Below are 20,702 nucleotides of genomic sequence, written 5' to 3'. Positions count from 1 at the left end.
TCCGATGGAGGTGACGGGTCTCACCTTTGGAGGACCGCGGTGGTAGGTAGAAAACAAGCCAACCCTCCGGCGCTCAGCAAAATTCCACTGAGCTGCCAAACTTGCAAATGCCAAAGCAGAGCAAGGAATCGAAGACTACAGCTGAGTGGGTTTTTTTTTCTTTTTTGCGGTACGCGGGCCTCTCACCGCTGTGGCCTCTCCCATTGCGGAGCACAGGCTCCGGACGCGCAGGCTCAGCGGCCATGGCTCACGGGCCCAGCTGCTCCGCGGCATGTGGGATCTTCCCGGACCGGGGCACGAACCCGCATCCCCTGCATCGGCAGGCGGACTCTCAACCACTGCGCCACCAGGGAAGCCCAGCTGAGTGGTTTTTGTTTGGCTTTTCCCCACCTGAAACCATTTAACACTCTTTTCTGAACAGGTTGTGTGGTTTGTGGACGGAAGGTGCTGCCGAGCGTACTCCACCGTGGGTCTCACGATCACTGCGTGTTTTGCATGATGCCTTCCCGCACAGGGAGGTGAGCACGGGCGGAGGGAAGAAAGAGCCTACCCATCGCTCCAGGCCCCCATCCATTCCACTTCGCCCCACGGGTTCCGGAGTCTCATCAGCTTCTCTGGATGGCCCCGGAAATCCACCCGCAAGGGCCACAGACAAAGGCAACTGAATCACCGCGCATACCCCTGCTGCCCTGCGTTCATGTCCTCGCCTGAGTGGACCTGCAATCAATTCCTCAAATGCCCCTAAACAACCACTTATATTTGCTTTTAACACATGTTTTCAAGCCTTAGCTAACTACTCTATTTTCCACAATCTGGTTGAATAAATAGTAAGTCCAGCATAAAAACAAGTGTCTATCTGCCTTAACTTGGATTAAAATTTGATAGTTGGCTGACTCAGTTCTTAATATACGAGACCTATTGACAATCAATGCCCTCCAACAACAAATACTAAGAACAGAGAAATCAGCATTTTTTGAGCAGGTAGTATGAGCCAGGCATGGAGCTGGGCAGTTCAGATGCATTATCACCTCATTATCGCCTCATCTACAATCCTATAAACTGGGTGCTGTTATTATCTTCATTTTCATCTCTCTCAAAACTCTGAGACCCAGAGAGAGTAGATATAGGTATATGTATAACTGATTCAGTTTGCTGGACACCTGAAACTAACACAACATTGTAAATCAGCTATACTCCAATAAAAATTTAAAAAAACAAACAAGCAAACAAAAGCACCTCTGAGACCCAGCCAGAGGGGTTGAGCTATCCAAGATTACCTAGTTAGTAAGTAGTAGATGGAGGACAGGCACCCAGGCAGCCTGTCTCAAAGCCCATAGTGGGAAATCCGTACCTCCACCTTCCCCTGTTGTCTACGGGACACTCAACAGGAGCCCCGATGTGTGCCTTTGCATACACGTGCAAACACGACGGACCGTGCTGTCTTCAGCGTCTGACCTTCCTTTGTATCCTCCGTCATGCCCTCACCCAGTGTTTACGTGCTCAGTTCATATTTGGGAATTGACTTCATTAAACAGCGTATTTGTGAAACACAAACACATGTAATGAACATTCATGCCTTTTTAATAAATAACCAAAACTGAGACAACCACTGCGTTTCCTTTTTTGCCTTGGCCATCAGGAAACCCAAAACAAAATTAATTTCTCAGCTGGAGCGCTGTCTTTAGCCTAGATTGTCTGGTGTATTTTACCTTTGTTGTATGGTTTTATTGTGTCTGTGCTTTTCATTGTAAACCACTGCACATCCTTTTTGGAGGTAGGCAGACTGTGGTAAACAGAAATAATGAAAAGTTCAGCCCGTGCTTTCTCCTTGGGTTGGAACGTAAGGAATACTTGCTTTCCTTCCCACTATCACACCCCACCTTGAAAGTTGGGGCAGGTTTTACTGCCTTTTTCTCTTTGGAGATCCTATGGGTTTCCACTGCTTTACCTGTACAAACATACTTTTTTTTTTTTTTTTTTTTGCCATATGACATACAGTAAGATATACTTTTTTAATGCTTTTCTTTTTTTTCAATTTATTTATTTTATTTATTTATTTTTTGCTGCATTGGGTCTTCAAAGCTGTGCGCAGGCTTTCTCTAGTTGCGGAGAGCAGGGGCTACTCTTTGTTGCAGTGCGTGGGCTTCTCATTGCGGTGGCTTCTCTTTTTGCGGAGCACGGGCTCTAGAGCTCAGGCTCAGTAGTTGTGGCACATGGGCTCAGTAGTTGTGGCTCATGGGCTCTAGAGCGCAGGCTCAGTAGTTGTAGTGCATGGGCTTAGTTGCTCCGCGGCATGTGGGATCTTCCTGGACGAGGGCTCGAACCTGTGTCCCCTGCACTGTCAGGCAGATTCCTAACCACTGTGCCACCAGGAACTCCTTAAGAGCAGGATCTGTGTCTTACTTATCCGTGCCCATAGGAGATGCCAGCAAAAGCAGGAAACATCGAGTCCAGTGGCTGAGTTTGTGGATAAGAAAACGTGCATCACGCAGTGGCAACAGTGATGCCAAATGATGCCACTCGGGCTCACATCTCCTGACCCTCACTCCAAGGTGCCTTCCTCAAGGCCACATGGCCTGGGGGAGACAGGAGGGGATGGATGTGTGGATGCTTGGATGGACATGTTAAAGCAAAGTTTCTCAAACTCAAGCACGCATCAGAATCCCCTGGAGGGATTATTAAAACCTAGGCTACTGGGCCCCAAACCCAGATTTCTGATTCTCGGCATGGGCCCCAAGACTATGGAAAGTAGTGTCAAGGGCTGTGAGCAAGGCAGGATACCTGAAAATGAAAGATTCCCCCGTAGTTCTCCTGGAAGTTCTGGTCCCTGGGGACCACATGGTAAAGCAGCTCTTCATTCAAGGTGAGGGAGGCAATGGCCGCCAGAAGCCAGCAGTCACCTGCACCATGTCATGGGGGACACACACTCATCAGGCCAGGCCTGCAGGGTCTCTGCTTTCTCTGAACCTCACTGGCCCATTCAATCCAGAGTCACACGACTCCCTTCTGGGTCCGATAGTCTGGGACTCTTTTCCTCCAGTGTCTGAAGGTCCTGCTGCCTCCTTGGAAGTTCTGAGCTTCTCCCTTCCCCCCACCTGCCACATGCTGACCATTCCACATGGCCTAAGCTCTCAAGCAGTGGAGTAGAAAGTGCAAGGAAAGAAAGGAAGAAGCAAAAATCATCCCCTTTGATTCCTTAATAACAACTTTAAGAAAACATTTGGTTGGAGGAAACACTGAAGCTATTTGGCCAGCTCAGGAGGCGTGTGTGTGTGTGTGTGTGTGTGTGTGTGTGTGTGTGTGTGTTCCTTGCTCCACTTGACCTTGGATAACGGAGATTTGTTTCTTCGTGTCTGTTGGAGGACTGCCCTTTTATGTTTCAGAGCTCACCATGACAGCTCATAACACTCCTGAGATATTGATGAGCATGAAAAGATCATACTTTTAGTCAGAAGAAATAAAAATCAAGAGAGGTTAAAAATGTTAGGGCTCAGTGTTGGTCACTTTGGAGATCCAAGTAAATGCAGAAGAAAACAGAAAACTGCTTTCTGTGCAAGTCGGGACCCCTCAGACCTGTGCCTCTGAGCAGTACCTCCACGGAAGGCACCATTATCCCCTGTGGTGTCGACTTCAAAAGATTAAGCACAGCCCCAGACACCCTTTACTGACCTTAGCATCCTGTGGTGGATCTATCATCCTGGAAGTGATGTACATTTGTCTCACATCTCATTTATAGGCTTCTTCTACAACAATCTCTGAGATCTCAGTGTCCTTACGTGTGCTGCTCATTGTGTGAAGGAATATTTCATCTTACTGGCCCAACAGCTGCCTCTTCCCAGTTTCACTCCAGAGCCCTACCTCTAGGAGTTTAGGGTTTGGAGACAAGTTTCTCCCATTCCTATCCCAATCAAATGGCTCCAAAATCTAGCCTGTGTGTCTCAGCCTTCACCTTGTCCACAAAAAAAAAAAAAAAAATCTGAATCTCTTCACTCTATCTTCAGATAAAAGCCCCTTCAACCATTCGGAGACCCTCTGAGGACCTCGTCTAACTCTCTGTGTTCTTCCCACGCTGTGGCCCAAGCTGCACACATAGTCCAGGATGAACACACCACGATCCTCTCAGACGTGGGCTGCCTGAGCAAGTAGTCAGTCAACTGTGACACAGGAACCCACCTCTGAGGATCCATCATCTGCTCAGTACGGCTCCATCACCAGGTTATCCTAGAAAGCCCTTTGCTCTACCTGCCCTCATCTCTCTCAACAGAGAGGTTCATGATTTGGTCCCAAATGAATTCCTTTCCCTCTTCCTTTCCCCGACCAGCCTCATATATTCTCTCTCTCTCCGTCTCTCACACGCAGTTACATTTTGAAGAGCTTTTCTGACCCAGAAGCCAGCCCTTCTCCTGTCTTCTTCCCTCACTGACAAACGGCCTCCCCCTGATGGCAGTGGGCCCCCAGGTGGGACCAGAGCTGGTAGCCGGAGGAGATAAGAATTGGTACAGCAGGCACGGGACTGTGGCTTCTCACTAAAGAAGACCCAAGGGGGGCAGTACCTCATTCAAAGACAACTTCCAAAGAGTGGATAAAATAACAGGTTTTCTCCTCTCACTCCAGCCTTCTTCCTGTCAACACCTGTGATCACCTCTTTCCTCTGCTCAGAAATCTTCAACTTCCTCCATTGCTTAAGAACAAGATAAAAACTAACAGGGGGCTTCCCTAGTGGCGCAGTGGTTGAGAGTCCGCCTGCTGATGCAGGGGACACGGGTTCGTGCCCCGGTCCGGGAAGATCCCACATGCCGCGGAGCGGCTGGGCCCATGAGCCATGGCCGCTGAGCCTGCATGTCCGGAGCCTGTGCTCCACAACAGGAGAGGCCACAGCAGTGAGAGGCCCGCGTACTGCAAAAAAAAAACCAAACAAACAAATAATAATCCTGAGTCAGGTTTTCTTAAAAAAAAAAAAAAAAAAACTCTAAATTCAAAAATTCCATTTACATGTTATCAAAGCTTGATGATCTAAACACCTAGTGTTATGACAAACCCTAGGTAGCAAGAACCTGGGCTATGACTTAAGAGAATTTTCCAAACATCAGGGGGCGAAGTGGAGATGCGTCTGGACTACAAGCAGGAGAGAGGACGGGAAAAAAGAGAAAATGTCAGACATTGGAACTGCTTCCATCACCCCTCTTCCACCTTGAGGTTGAACAATGGCCGGAGCAGGAACAATAGCAAAACCACAGAGGGATTAAAGAGGAAGCCAAAACAGAGAGGATTTATGCCCTGCTTCCCACGGGGCACATGGGAGCAGAATAAAAATGGCAACACGGAGTGCTCAGGTGGAGAGGAGGTGAGAGAAGGTGGTAAAGAGCGCCCCCAAGTCTCCCTCTGCCATCAGATAGTGACTGAGCTGAGGGCAGGAAGAAGGCAGGTCAATCCCACCACAGAGGCCATGGTGACCACGTGGCTCAGGGCCAGGCCCGAGGCATGACAGCGCACTGAGTCGGGCCTCGGTCAGCCAGGGAAGGTCCACTGGACCCCAACAGCACCAGCAGAACAGACCACACCACACGCTAGTCCCAGGAGACCAGTGGGACCCAGAGGACAGCAGCACTTCTCCCATAGGCTGGGGGACATTCAGCCTTTCCTTCCATGCAGGCACTGTCCTGGGGAGGCCGGAGAGGGGCCAGCCTTGAAGAAGCAAGAAAGCCCCCAAACAGAGTGGCTGAAGGAGGAATATTTATCCAAAAGAGACAAGAACCCGAAACAGGCAGAGGCAGAAAATACCTTTTGTTGGCTAGTTGACGTTTCCCCCCAACTCATGGTCAGTGCAAACTGGGGCTCCCCAGCAATCCGAGAGCAGTCGAGGAAGGTAAAGAATGCCATGATGATTGCACATCTGAATGTAGCACAAAGATTCTGACCTGCTAATGTGTGATTGTTTTCCAAAAATCCATCTTTAATGTTCTGCCACAGCTGAGGCCTCCTTTGTCCCCTCTTCGCGGTAAGGCAGCTGCAGTGTTTCATACTCAGGCTGCTATTTTCGCTCTGCACATTAGTGCCAAGCAATCACCAAAGCCTCCCTCCTCCCCTCCCTCCCATGGGTGAACCTGCCTTTTCCAGTCCTCGGCATTCAGTTCCTGCCTTTTTGACAACATTAAAACACATACACACACACTTGCGGCCGTGTTGGCTTTGTTGACAATTCCCATCTCTCAGGCTAGATCGAGAGCTGACTGGAGGCCCCAGCACAAAATGCTTCCTTGAACCAAGTCATGTAGGTAGCAAAGTGTCAGATGGGATCTGACAATTCATATCCTAATTACCAGCAAGAAAGTCTCATGGCTTAGCCCATTTTGCAGTTGATATCTCGAACAGGGAGAGATAAAACAGCATACATTAATACTGTATAAGATTAGAACCAGGGGCTTCCCTGGTGGCACAATGGTTAAGAATCCACCTGCCAATGCAGGGGACATGGGTTCGAGCCCTGGTCCACGAAGATCCCACATGCCGCGGAGCAACTAAGCCTGTGTGCCACAACTACTGAGCCTGCGTGCTACAGGTACTGAAGACTGTGCGCCTAGAGCCCATGCTCCACAGCAAGAGAAGCCACCACAATGAGAAGCCCGCGCACCACAGCGAAGAGTAGCCCCAGCTCGAGAAAGCCCTCGCACAGCAACGAAAACCCAAAGCAGCCAAAAATAAATAAATAAATAAATAAATAAATTTTTAAAAAAAGAAATGTGACATTAAAAATTTTAAAAAGACTAGAACCAGATTGAGAATTTAGAGCTACTCTCTTAGTTAATAAAGTTCCTGTAAGTTTGGGATTAGCAGATACACGCTACTATTTATAAAATAGTTAGACAACAAGGACCTACCATATAGCACAGGGAACTCTATTCAATACCTTGTAATAACCCATAACGGAAAAGAATCTGAAAAAGAGTATATATATATATATATATATATATATATATATATATATATATATCACTTTGCTGTACAGCCGAAAACACCACAAAAATTGTAAATCAACTATACTTCAATTAAAAAAGGAAAAACTATTAAAACTAAAAAAAAACTTAAATTAAAAAGCTCCTATAACATAGTGTATCCATCTGGAGCAGGTTTCTCTAACTGAGCACTGCTGACACTTTGGTCTGGATGATTCTGTGCTGTGGGCTCTCCTGTGCACTACAGATGTTCAAAAGCATCCCTGGCCTCTACCCACTAGTTGCCAGTAGCACCTGCCTCCCAGTGTGACAGCCTAAAATGATTCCAGACACTGCCAAACACCCCCTGGGATGGGAGGATGGAGGATCATCCCCCTGCATTGAGACCTCGTGAGCCAGAACATCCACAGTAAAATCAGGGGTTGAGGAAAGTCTGCACTGGAGGAAGGAAGGTTGGACAAAAGGGCTTTGCATAAGTCTCGGGTTTTCAACAACTGCGCAGTATGAAAATGTCAGTGACGAGGAAGATAATGATGTTTCTTTAGTCTGTTCCTCCTAGAATCTTCTGGGAACCACTTTCTGCTTCTCGCTTCCTTCTCTCTCTCCTGTCTGCTCTGGTTAAAGAAAAGTATAACAGCCAAAGGAAGGCTCTGACTCGCTCATCAAGGTCGGCACCCAAGCCAGAGCAGGGTGTCATCTTGCCCAGCTTCCAACATTTGCTCGTCTCAAGACCTCGGGTGTAGCATGATTAGACTCAGGCCCACCCACCTGGATTTGGAAGAGTGACCATTTGACCCCCTGTGCACCCCTCTGAGCTATATCATTCTGCCATTCCTCTTTCCCTGCAAATCATAGAAACGCCCGCCTTCACCTCCGCAAGCAGAGGCAAAGCTAGACATTTCTGAAACTGGACGACATCATTTCCACTGGATCCCCCCAGCCCCCTTCCTGCAGCCAGCCTCCATCCCAGACACCCCTCTGCCCTCTCCCCAGGCTTAGCCCTGGAGCACAGATAGACATCTGGCTCCAGCTCTGCAGTGGCCTTTTGGCATCCTCAGGGCTCTTGTTGACTCTGAGATTATTGTTACCTGCTCCCCCAAGCCACATCACTCCCTGGAGCAGTGCCTACCCAGGCTGGCCGGGCTGTGCACAGGGCAAAGGGAGTGAGTGAATCAGCCATGTTCACACCCCCTACATCCTAGCAGAACACTCCATTTACATTCCTGTACTCTTCGAATCCTTTGTAAATCTCCCCTATCTCGTACCAGCCTCCAACCCTCCTTGGAAAACATATGTTTGGGAGGTTCCCTTCCTTCAGTTTGGGGAGTAGTTCTTATATGTCATCATCACTCACCAGCATTTAGCAATCATTGCTCATGTAGGACACTGGGACAAGAGAGATGTGAACGACATGGTCCCTGCCCTCGGGGAGCCAACAAGCTTAGAAAAGTCAAAATAACATGGCCTTTGCCCTCAGAAGATGGCAGGACCAATGAGGCCAAAGAGCAGAGGTGACCTGGGGTGGGGAGAGCACAGTCTGGCCAGACCTGGTCCCCGCCACCCCACTAGCATATTGAGGTACACTTTCTCCATTCTGTCGGCCCACTGCACACTGCCCCCTTCTTTTGGAGAACCCCCCTGTGGTTTGGGGGGAGGCTGGCAGTCAGAAGAGCAAACCCATGACCCAAGCTGAGCCAATCAAATAGTACCTCACCTCTCTGGCTGAAATAACTGAACCGAAGGAGTGCGCAAAGATCTCAACCACCAGATCAGAGACTTTTTCTGAGATTTGTAAAATCAAAGGCAGTTTGCGATACTACCAAGTTGAAGTCAGGAACCCTAGTGGTCATCTCTCCTTCTGCGTGAAGCCTGCCTGGCATGGAAGAGGGTAGAGTGGAGACAGGACAGGCAGAGAGAGCTCCAGGAACACCCAGATCCCTAGATCCAGGCTGCTCGAGGCCAGCACTGCCCTTCCCTTTCCATGGTCTAGTGGGATGAGCCAATAACTTCTCCTTTTTCTTTAAGCTGGTTGGGTTGAACTTCTGAAGCCAATGACTAAAGGAGTTCTGGCCAGTGCACAGTCATGACTTACCACGTCGGGTGAAAGAAGCCAGAAACGTGTACTTTGTGGTGGGACAGAATCTATTTCTGTGGACACAGAGGTCTCAGAGAGACACACATGGGCCAACAAGCAAAGGAGAGACAGACGGTGCTGGGACAGGCAGCAGAGGGACAAGCGAGGTGCCTGCAGTTCCCTGTGTGATGCGCCAACCATGAGCCTTCGCTGGAAATGGGCACGGCAGACGTGCCCGACAGGGAATCATCCCACACTTAACAACGTACTCCCTCTCACTATGGTGTGGCCCTGAGATCTCCTCACACTGGAAGGATGCTGTGTGTGTGGCCCTTGCTAGATCTGGTAAGCGTGGGCTCTGCCAGGAAGAACAAGCGTGGTAAGGCTGTGGCTGCAGGGGACCCCTCCTCAGTGTGTCAGGGTGAAGAGCTCCAGGCCTGGGGATCCAGGGAGGGATTTTGTCTGGGGGCTGTTTCATCAACAGACACCCATTTGGTTACTTGTGTGGAGGCAAACCACACTGCCCTCAGGCAGAGACTGAGTCACCCAACAGAAAGTCATATTACACAGTAAGAATTATCTGGAGCAATTGAATCTTTAGCATTGCAGACTTCCCAGTCTTTCTTCCCATAATAATGTCTCCAAAGAAAGTTAGCTCCTGGACTCTACATGAGCACAGACTCTGGTGGGAGGCAAGGGGCTCACATGGCGAGGATGAAGGCTGGCTTGGCGAGAAATACATTGTATATATATAATATAATTACATTGAAATAGTTACCAAAATATGTTTTTAAAATTAGAATATGGTAAGGTTCGTGCTTCTTTATTAACATTCTATCTAAAAGTTTTGGAGTGGTGACTAATAAGCACCATAATTATGAGGTAATGATGAATATGTGGTATTCTGAATTATTTGCAACAATTGTAATGTAATATGAATACAATCCATGATTTCTATTACTGTGCTTCATTGTCTGCATTCATACCAAAAGGAAATAAGTTAGTGAGAGTTGGTGTAACTAAAGATGTAACGGTACAATTCTTTCATGCTCTGGAGATAATGTTCATGTACAAATCCTCTGGTAGCCCACTGACTCAAATTCACACTAAAGTGTAAATGATTGTCCTGGGCCCTTTCCTCAGAGTAGGTAAGACAGTGGTGATAGTGGGACCGAATATGAGGCCACTAAGCACTGGGAATCAAATAGAAGTGAAAGATATTCCATGGTGACTGAAGCAGCCACACTTCAAACCTGCTGACAAAAACCCTCACACACACACTACCGCGGAGAAGGACATTCACTGCCCCATTTTATATAATAGCTGAAGAGAGAAAATAACTCGTGTCCATCAGTAGGAGACAGGCTAAATCAACTGGCACTTCGCACAATGGACTGCAGTATTCTGAGTGGTTACAAAGGAATGAAGCCCTTCATACGCTGACATGGAAAGAGCTCCAAGACATTTTATTTAGTAAAATAATAACAAATAATGGAAAGGTGGTAAACAATGTTTACAGTGTGCTGCCTTCAAGGCAAGAAGGGCATACAAATTAGAATACGTATTTAGACTTGCTTGAATTTGCATAAAGAAACACTGAAAGGATAAGAAAAAAAAAAAAGGTTCCAGGACAGCAAGCAGTGGAATAGATGGAGACAGACAGGAAGCTGAATCTTCACGGTGCACCTTTCAGTTGTTTTCATTTTTGAACAGTGTGTATTCAAAATAATAATAAAATCACAGTAACACAAAACTGTGTAAATGACATCATTTTCATTATATAGACCAACTGTTAAAAAATAATAACAGGACTTCCCTGGTGGCGCAGTGGTTAAGAATCCGTCTACCAATGCAGGGGACACGGGTTCAAGCCCTGGTCCAGGAAGATCCCACATGCCGCGGAGCAACTAAGCCCGTGCGCCACAACTACTGAGCCTGAGCTCTGGAGCCCATGAGCCACAACTACTGAAGCCCACGCACCTAGAGCCGGTGTTCCACAACAAGAGAAGCCACCGCAATAAGAAGCCCGCGCACCGCAATGAAGAGTAGCCCCCACTCACCGCAACTAGAGAAAGCACACGCACAGCAATGAAGACCCAACACAGCCAAAAATAAATAATTAATTAATTAATTAATTAAAAAATAATAATAACAAAGATGTTTTAGACCTGGAATAGACCCCACTGCACTGTGCTGGACTGTGTCAAGCCTGAAAGGCACTGAACAAATATGAATCCCTGTCACACCCTGATTCAACAGGTGCAGCATGATACCCCCTGGTTCTCTGATCAGGAAGTTTTCTTCTTGATCTCGCCACGATCCACCCATCGTTAACGCCACCGAGCTCAAGTCTCACAGGCCACGTAGGTTGTTGTCACTCAGCTCCTGGCAACCACCCTGGTGCTGAGTTGCAGGCCTGGCGTGCAGGCACCCACTGCGATACATGTTGAGGCTCCTTCTAGTCCACAGGCCCTCCGGCCCTGTACCAAGCATCCTTCAGGAAATTGGACTCAACAACCCCTTTCCACTCTGCTCATTAAAAACCACCACTGCAGCAGGGCTAACCCGGAGCGGCCTCCGCGGCGTGGCCCCCTCACTTTGATGTGAGTTGGATTCGCAGAATCGGGTTCATTTACGGCTCCTCTAGCTGCAGGCTCCATCAGCAGCGCACACTCACCATGGTAACGCTCAGGCCTCTTTTGGGAACCCTTCTTTTCTCTGAGCTTAAAACCATTCAAAGGAAGATCTATCCAAGTTGATCAATTAAAAGACACTTATTAAATACCTTTTCCAAAGTCAAAACATCTACAACAAGAAGTTGTTAAAAGCATAGATTAGAAGTTGTGTTTCCCTGAGACATGTGCTAAATTAGGTTAAATATTTAGCTGGAAGTAAAAAGGCACAGCACACTCATCCAGAGCAAGAAAAGGTCAGAATGCTACCCCTGTGTGAGCCCTCACACAAAGGCTTAGGACACAGGGACTGTGGCTTTCAGGGAACAGGGCACACGTCTGTGTGGTACCCGAATCGTTCTCACTGCTTTGTGCTCACACACCATGAGCTCTAGCTAAGGGGATATCGACTATACTCATTAAAGGAGAGAACATTGGAAGCATTTAAAATAAATGCCAGTGATTCAAAATCATAAAAGTTTCCAACAGGCTCAAGAGAACAGGAGGAACAAGGAGAAAAAAGATGGAGGGGAAATCTCCTGAAGGATAAATGGTGATCGGGGCCGCATGGATGCTGAGATTTTGTTTGTTTGGCTAATTTTCAGCAAATAGGATTTGTCTCCTCCTGCCTTTGTTTCCAGGTCTATCTCCTGCAGCTGTCACTGGCTGGCCGTTTGAAAGCCCAGCGAATTCAGTTCAGAGCTGTGTTGTCCCTGAAACATCAGTGTTGTCCCACTCAGTGAAGAAACTGTGATGCCCTGAGATCAGGAGGGCTTATGAGATCGACAGTGCTAATCTGCTCTCAAGGAGAACCTCGGTTTCCAACACTTCAGGCTAGAACGTACAAAATAAATTATTTCCTCAACTTAACTGAGCTTGATTTTCAGGGAATATGAAAGGTTGGGAAGTGAAGGTCCTTAATCCCAGGATTCCGGGCTGGAAGGAAGCTTGGCTGGAAAGCTGGGATTCTTCTTTTCTTACTCATGCTAAGAGCATCTATTATGACAGCCCATAATTATATAGACATGGCCATTCCACAGGGCAAATTACGCCAACTTAAAGGTTACTGCTATCAAAACACAGCACAGCGGGCTTCCCTGGTGGCGCAGTGGTTGAGAGTCTGCCTGCCAATGCGGGGACATGGGTTCGAGCCCTGGTCCGGGAGGATCCCACATGCCACGGAGCAACTAGACCCGTGAGCCACAACTACTGAGCCTGCGCATCCAGAGCCTGTGCTCCGCAGCAAGGGAGGCCGCGATAGTGAGAGGCCTACGCACCATGATGAAGAGTGGTCCCTGCTTGCCACAACTGGAGAGAGCCCTCGCGCAGAAACGAAGACCCAACACAGCCATAAATTAATTAATTAATTTTTTTTTAATTAAAAAAAAAACACAGCACAGCGTGGTTATCTACTGCATGCCTATAATTCAGGCTTGTGACTCTAGCACTAAAAGGGGTTAAATGAGCCTATGGAAAATCTCTCGTTAGGAGGAACCAAATGTAGTTCCAGCACTCCAGACCCAGAATGGAGAGTACGGTCTCAAAACACAAACCCATACGGATAAGTCACAGACGTAATGTAGTCGGTCAACTCTAACAGCGTCATCTGATGTTACTCATTGTATGTACACACCTGCCCTCTCCCCAGTCAAATAGGACTCTCCCTAGCATACCCTGACAAACGTCTGTACGCGTGGCTCCACCAACGATAAACTGAGGGCTGGGACACAATTCCTGAAAGCACTTGGGGACAAAACACAAGTCACAAGACGCCCAGTGATGGTGGCAGCAAGCGTGAAAGAACTTGAGAGTCCCAAAATTCATGGAAGAGACCTAGGAGAACATCTCCTGCACATACCGCATTGTATTGCCGAGGATGCTGAAGCCCAGAGAAGGCAGGAGAGCTGCCCACAGTCACCGAGGGGTGGCGGAGCAGGAGCTGGAGCCCACGGCCAGCTCTTCACCGCTATACATACTGTGTGTGTGTGGGGGGGGCAGTGAAAGCGGGTATGGGGGAGGGTAGGAGAAAGGCAAAGGCTGAGATAATGACATGAGGAGCTATGATCTCACCCATTCAGACAACACCCCTATTTACAGGGAGAGCATGAGGCTAATGTTTAAAACTCTAACAAAATGCCCTGCACCCTGTAGACACTCATTAAATACTTGACTCAATGATGACCCCATGTGCTGCTGGAAACACTGAGGCGTCAGGAAGTGTCCTATACAGAGAGGAGAACTCAGCTCCATTCCCACATCTGACCTATGCTTCCCCTGCTCACCTACCTCAAAGTGGCAGCCCTACAGCCTTGTATAAAGCTGCTAGCTCCTACCTAAATGGGCCAAGACAGTGCCTTTGGACTGGCTTTTTTTTTTCTTCCAAATATTAAAAAAATTCATTAACTTGTTTTCTATTTAAAAAATATATGTGCATATGGGTAAAAAAAAATCTAACAGTAAATAATGCTGTAAAACAAAAAAATTCCTTCTACTTCACATTCTTTGCTGTTAGCATTTCTTATGTATCCTTCCAGAAACCGTCTTTTGATTTAAAAGCACACTTACATATATATCCATTTTTTATCTTGTACATCTTTCCTTAGCACATATAGAGCTTTATCATTTCATTATAAGTACCATGAGTTATTTAGTCAGCCCTCCAATGATGGGACTTAGTTCTGTTTGTTTGTATGTTTGTTGCAATCTCTTGCCATCTCTAGTGGCAATTTAAAGAGAGAAGTGGCATGAGTCAGACTAGGGGTTCTAAAAGTAGACAGCTGCAAATTCTAATCCCAGGTGCCCGAGAGCTCCCAGTCTCCAGACATCCTCTCTTGGCAGACAAAAGGTGGAGAGATTTAAAAATTGAATAAATAAAAATAGAGAGACAAAAACGTTGAATGTAGTTTGTTTTTAAAAAAAAGAAGGAAAAAATTGCTTCATGGAGAAGGAAAGGCAGGGAGCACGTTGAACAGAGGTGTAGCAGAATCTCTCTCGTTAAAACCTTCTTAAAAGAGTCTCCTGTTGGAATTCCCTAGCGGTCTAGTGACTGGAAAAAAAAAAAGTATCCTGTTCCTCATCTCCCACGCATCCATCAGTCTACTGAAATCTGACTCCGATCTCCAACGGCTTCATGAAACTCTTCTCACCTGAGTCACCAGCATCACGGAAGGAGCTTTGTTCCCCTGAATCTCCCTGCTCTTGACACTTGATACTGTGGCCTATTCCCTCCTTCTGAAACCCTCCTCTCTTGGCTTCTTGACTTTCTCACCTCTCTACTCCTTGTCAGTCTCCTTTCAGGGTTCCTCTGCTGTCCTCATCCCCAGGATCAGGGAAGCCCTGGGCTGGGTCCTCAGTCCTCGGCATGACCCCATTTCACAGAGCAATAACATACCCGAAAACTTCTCCCTGGGTGACATCATCCAGACCCGTGGTTTCAACTACTAACTATAGAATACGCTCATAGTGCTGTGGTCGGAAAAGATACTTGATACGATTTCAATTTTCTTAAACTTATTAAGGCTTGATTTGTGACCCAAGATACGATCCATCCTGGAGAATGTTCCATGAGCACATGAGAAAAATGTGTATTCTGTTGTTTTTGGATGGAATGTCCTATAAATATCAAGTCCATCTTGTTTAATGTATCATTTAAAGTTGGTGTTTCCTTATTTATTTTCATTTTGGATGATCTGTCCATTGGTGAAAGTGGAGTGCTAAAGTCCCCAACTATGATTGTGTTACTGTCGATTTCCCCTTTTATGGCTGTTAGTATTTGCCTTATGTATTGAGGTGCTCCTATGTTGGGTGCATAAATATTTACAATTGTTATATCTTCTTCTTGGATCGATCCCTTGATCGTTATGTAGTGTCCTTCTTTGTCTCTGGTAATAGGCTTTATTTTAAAGTCTATTTTGTCTGATATGAGAATTGCTACTCCAGCTTTCTTCTGATTTCCATTTGCATGGAATATCTTTTTCCATCACAGCAAAGGAAACCATAAACAAGACCAAAAGACAACCCTCAGAATGGGAGAAAATATTTGCAAATGAAGCAACTGACAAAGGATTAATCTCCAAAATTTACACGCAGCTCATGCAGCTCAATAACAAAAAAACAAACAACCCAATCCAAAAATGGGCAGAAGACCTAAATAGACATTTCTCCAAAGAAGATATACAGACTGCCAACAAACACATGAAAGAATGCTCAACTTCATTAATCATTAGAGAAATGCAAATCAAAACTACAATGAGATATCATCTCACACTGGTCAGAATGGCCATCATGAAAAAATCTAGAAACAATAAATGCTGGAGAGGGTGTGGAGAAAAGGGAACATTCTTGCACTGTTGGTGGGAATGTAAATTGATACAGCCACTATGGAGAACAGTATGGAGGTTCCTTAAAATCTACAAATAGAACGACCATACGACCCAGCAATCCCACTACTGGGCATATACCCTGAGAAAACCATAATTCAAAAAGAGTCATGTACCAAAATGTTCATTGCAGCTCTATTTACAATAGCCAGGACATGGAAGCAACCTAAGTGTCCATCAACAGATGAATGGGTAAAGAAGATGTGGCACATATATACAAAGGAGTATTACTCAGCCATAAAAAGAAACGAAATTGAGTTATTTGTAGTGAGGTGGATGGACCTAGAGTCTGTCATACAGAGTGAAGTAAGTCAGAAAGAGAAAAACAAATACCATATGCTAACACATATATATAGGAATCTAAGAAAAAAAAAAAGGTCATGAAGAACCTAGGGGTAAGACAGGAATAAAGACACAGACCTACTAGAGAATGGACTTGAGGATATGGGGAGGGGGAAGGGTAAGCTGTGACAAAGTGAGAGAGTGGCATGGACATATATACACTACCAAACGTAAAATAGATAGCTAGTGGGAAGTAGTCGCATAGCACAGGGAGATCAGCTCGGTGGTTTGTGACCGCCTGGATGGGTGGGATAGGGAGGGTGTGAGGGAGGGAGACGCAAGAGGGAGGAGATATGGGAACATATGTATATGTATAACTGATTCACTTTGTTATAAAGCAGAAACTGACACACCATTGTAAAGCAATTATACTCCAATAAAGATGTTAAAAAAAATTTTTTTAAATGTAACATAGCAGCCAAAGATGTTTAAAGAGGCAAGCCTCAGTAAAGAGGCAGGCTCCCACCTTCTCCACTCTTGGGACATTATTTTTTTCTTCCTTAAAAACAAACTTGGACTTTCCTGGTGGCACAGTGGTTAGGAATCCGCCTGAGGAATTTTTCCCCGACCACCTTTCCAAACAGGGCATAGCCAGTGCCTGGCCCAAAACAGAGGCCTAAAAAAACTGTCTGTTGAAATGAAATGTGGCTGCCAACTCTTGACATTAGAACATAAAACCATGGTTCCCAACCTTGATTTGGCCACCATCCCAGAGCACCCACATAGGTTCCAGAGGGGCATGGAAGGTGGCCATGGGGGGCTGGAGGGAAGTAGGGCAAAGGAGTTCTGCTCAGAGGTGGTAACGTTTGTGTAAAATTGATAGGATGAAAACAGAAGGGGTGGAGATAGCTGGAGTTAAAGGGTGATTTTGACCACATCCAAGGAATTATTCTCTCCTTATCCTCCCTCTTCAACCATTGCCAAGAAAATAAGGACCATGGCTTGATTTTCCCATCACGGTCTAGAAGACAAACGGCCCCCTGGCCAAGGGTCACAGAGCGTGTCCTCTTATGAGACTTGTGGGCCAGGCACTGAGCGGAGCACTTCAAAGGATTGTCTCAATTCTCACAACCACTCTGGGGGGGCGGGGGGCTCCTATCCTTGAGGTTAAATCACTGACAAGGGTCACAGAGCAGGAGGTCATGGGCCCAGGTTTTGGGGGCATGGTTCTACACCCCTTGCCCTTGAGATTTGGGGTGGGGGGGTTATCAGTGAGAGCATCCCAGAGCCCCTGACTCCCATCTGTATTCACAGACCCCCAGCCCCACCTCTCCACTCCCTAGCCCCAATAGAACAACGACAATTCACAACCCTGCACACTTCAGCAACGACGTCACAATGTACCCCAGGACTGATTACTTCTAGCATTGGTTTTTTCCATCTTGCACTGGCCCAGGGGTCCTATGCGATAGCTACCATGCCTTCTGTGCCTGTTATGTGCCAAGCACTGTGCTCTGACCTTTATCTCCACTCCTTGTACCAACACTGAAAAATAAGATGCCAGTAGCACCATTTTACAGATGGAAAAACTGAGGATCACAGCGATTATCTGTCCAAGACCACACAGGCAGAGGCAGGATTCAAATCTAACTTGTCTGGTTCCAAAGCCAGTGCATGATCTTCCCTCTATACTTTATCACCTCTGAAAATATGTTTTTTAAAGTGGAGGGGTGGGGGTAGGCTGAAATACGGGATACAGGAACACAGGGCCAAGAACCATAACTTCTCCCTCAGCTACTTCTGACCAGAAGCGAGGGCCCTCCACCCTGACACTCAACAGCAAACCCATCTCCTTACCGCGGGCCACTTCCAAACAATGCCTTGAGTTTGTGGGGAGCATGGTCCAAGATCCTTGGAGCTCAAGGCTGGTGGGCACGCTGGGAACTCTGGATCCTTCACTAGGACCCCTGAGGCCAAGCACTTCTGCCTCAGGGTCTCAAAGTGCTGGCCCAAGTACTTCACGGCTTTCTGGTTGGAGCCAAGACCTTCAGCTGCCGCCTGCTGCTTGGATACTCTAGCCGCCAGCGCTGCCGTGGTTGAGGGCTCCGTGGGGTAGACAGGAGGGCAGAGCTGCTCTGTGCTGTCAGAGATCTGCCCCACGGGGAGGGAGCTGTAAGGCAGTGTGAAGGGGAGGTGGAGCAGGTAAACATTTCACCTGAGGCCCTGGTCCAGAGGGAAGTGAGTCAGAGCCAGGAGCAGATATGTACCCAAGGTGCAAATGAATCTGCCCCACCCTCCCCTTCTGCTTTCAGCAGACAATTTGGAGGCTGGGAAACTTCCAGGGCCCCTCCCAGGCCATTAGCCTAAGAAATCCATTAGGATCACAGCCATCCATCCCCATCTCTTTTCAAGACCTGCTTACTTCCCATTGGTCCCATCAGCTGAGATGAGAAGGTCTATTGAGCAACTTGAGGCCAGTATTTTCCAAGGAATTGGTTCTCAGCAGGAGGGCAAGGGGTTAGAGGGGTCTCCTTTCCTTCCAGAAAAGTTTAGTTCCATATTCGCTAGAAGGACAAAAATATCAGAGAAGGGTGATTCATGGAGTGGATCAGAGTAACCCCAAGCAAAGATGTCCCTCCCTCAAGGGAAGGGTTTGGCCTTTGCCTGGGTATCTATCCCAACAGCACCAGTAATGAGCTCTATCACCTTGGGCAAGTTAGTTAACCTCTCATCCCCTTAATTTTCTCACCTGTAAAATGGAAGGTAATAGTAGGCCCTACCTTATAGGGTTGTTTGGAAGGGTGATGAGATAGTACATGGAATTTGCTTAGAATAGTACATAAGAAGCACTCAGGAGATGCCAGTCCTCGTTATTCCTAGGAACCAGGACCAGAAAGAGAAGGCCTGGGGAATAAGAGTTGTGGATTCTAATCTCAGAAGGGAAATGGGCTCTGGGACCTTGCATTAATTGCTTTTCTCAGGGTTCCAATTTCCAAGGCCTGGTTTACCCTACGGATGTGGAACATCAGTGATTTTTGAAACTGGGAGGGAGAGTGGCTGAAAAATGGTCCTCCAAAGATACTGAGTCCCAAACTCTGGAACCTGTGAACAGTACATACCTTATTTGGAAAAATGATCTTTGCAGTGGTGATTAAGGATCTTGAAATGGGGAGATTATTGTAGCCCTAAATGCAGTCACAAGTGTCCTTATGAGACAGAGGCAGAGGGAGATTTGACAACAGACAAAAAAGGAGAAGGCAATGTATCCACAGAGGCCGAGACTGGAGTGATGCTGTCACAGGCCAAGGAATGCCAGCAGCTACCAGAAGCTGGCAGAGGCAAGGAACGAATCCTCCCCTAGAGCCTCTGGAGCGGGTATGGCCTTGCCGACATCTTGGTTTCAGCCCAATGAAACTGATTTTAGACTTCTGCCCTCCAAAACTGTGAGAGAACATGTTTCTGTTGTTTTAAGCCACCAAGTTCATGGTAATTGGTTACAGCAGCCTCAGGAAAGGAATCCAGTATGTGTGAGAATCCCGCGAAGCACTTACTTAAAATGCTGCTTCCTACCACTGCTCCCTCTCCCCCAAAAGGTTCTGATTCAGTGCGTGTGGGGTAGGACCCAGAAGTCTGCAGTTTTTAGACTGCTATCCAAGAGATGATGCCAAATGCAGGGGTCCACGGTCCACGCTCTGAGAAGCGCTGAACAAGCTGACCTCTGAGGCCCCTGGTTCCAACCTTCTAAGTCAGCAACAGTCTGTGAGTAAAGGACTTCACCAGACGGGCAGGTCTTGGCAAGCAGAAAGAAGGGGCTGTTCGCCACATGTCCAGGATAAAACATGGTTTCTCAGGTTTCACCAGAAATTCAAGGCCAAAATGACCTTCAGAGGCTCAAGGTAGCAACAGAAAGACTTGACTATGGCCCTGGTCCCTCTGGGAGCCCCACCTGTGTTTCCTCAGCACCATTTTCCCCTTGATTCAATGTCTCCTTCCACTGGTAATCTCATCCAAAGTTCATGGTTACATTTTCACCAGTTCCCAAAGTTGACCCTGGTCTCATCTGGGTACCCCATCCTCCTTTTTTTTTTTTTTTTTTTGCGGTACGCAGGCCTCTCACTGCTGTGGCCTCTCCCGTTGCGGGGCACAGGCTCCGGACATGCAGGCTCAGCAGCCATGGCTCACGGGCCCAGCCGCTCCGTAGCATGTGGGATCTTCCCAGACCGGGGCACGAACCCGTGTCCCCTGCATCGGCAGGCGGACTCCCAACCACTGCGCCACCAGGGAAGCCCCCCATCCTCCTTTAAAACCAGAACCATAATTCCTCCGTTCAGTCAACACAGAA

General features: G+C 47.2%; 1 pseudogene across 1 annotated transcript in view; it reads right to left on the bottom strand.

Moving 5' to 3' along the window:
* LOC307066717 (calpain-8-like) overlaps positions 1 to 20,702 on the bottom strand; it is a 49,329-nt pseudogene that overhangs the window by 16,088 nt on the left and 12,539 nt on the right. The window contains exons 2-6 of the transcript in view: positions 18,218 to 18,511; positions 13,373 to 13,433; positions 2,782 to 2,909; positions 1,352 to 1,404; positions 551 to 661 (exon numbers count right to left, since the gene is read on the bottom strand). The product of the transcript in view is annotated as a calpain-8-like (transcript). The remainder of the gene's footprint in view (positions 1 to 550; positions 662 to 1,351; positions 1,405 to 2,781; positions 2,910 to 13,372; positions 13,434 to 18,217; positions 18,512 to 20,702) is intronic.

The sequence above is a fragment of the Hyperoodon ampullatus genome, assembly GCF_949752795.1.
Source record: "Hyperoodon ampullatus genome assembly, chromosome: 2".
NCBI classification, from domain to species: domain Eukaryota; kingdom Metazoa; phylum Chordata; class Mammalia; order Artiodactyla; family Ziphiidae; genus Hyperoodon; species Hyperoodon ampullatus.
Note: the sequence above shows the minus strand (reverse complement) of the source record. Positions and strands in the feature narration are given on the sequence as shown.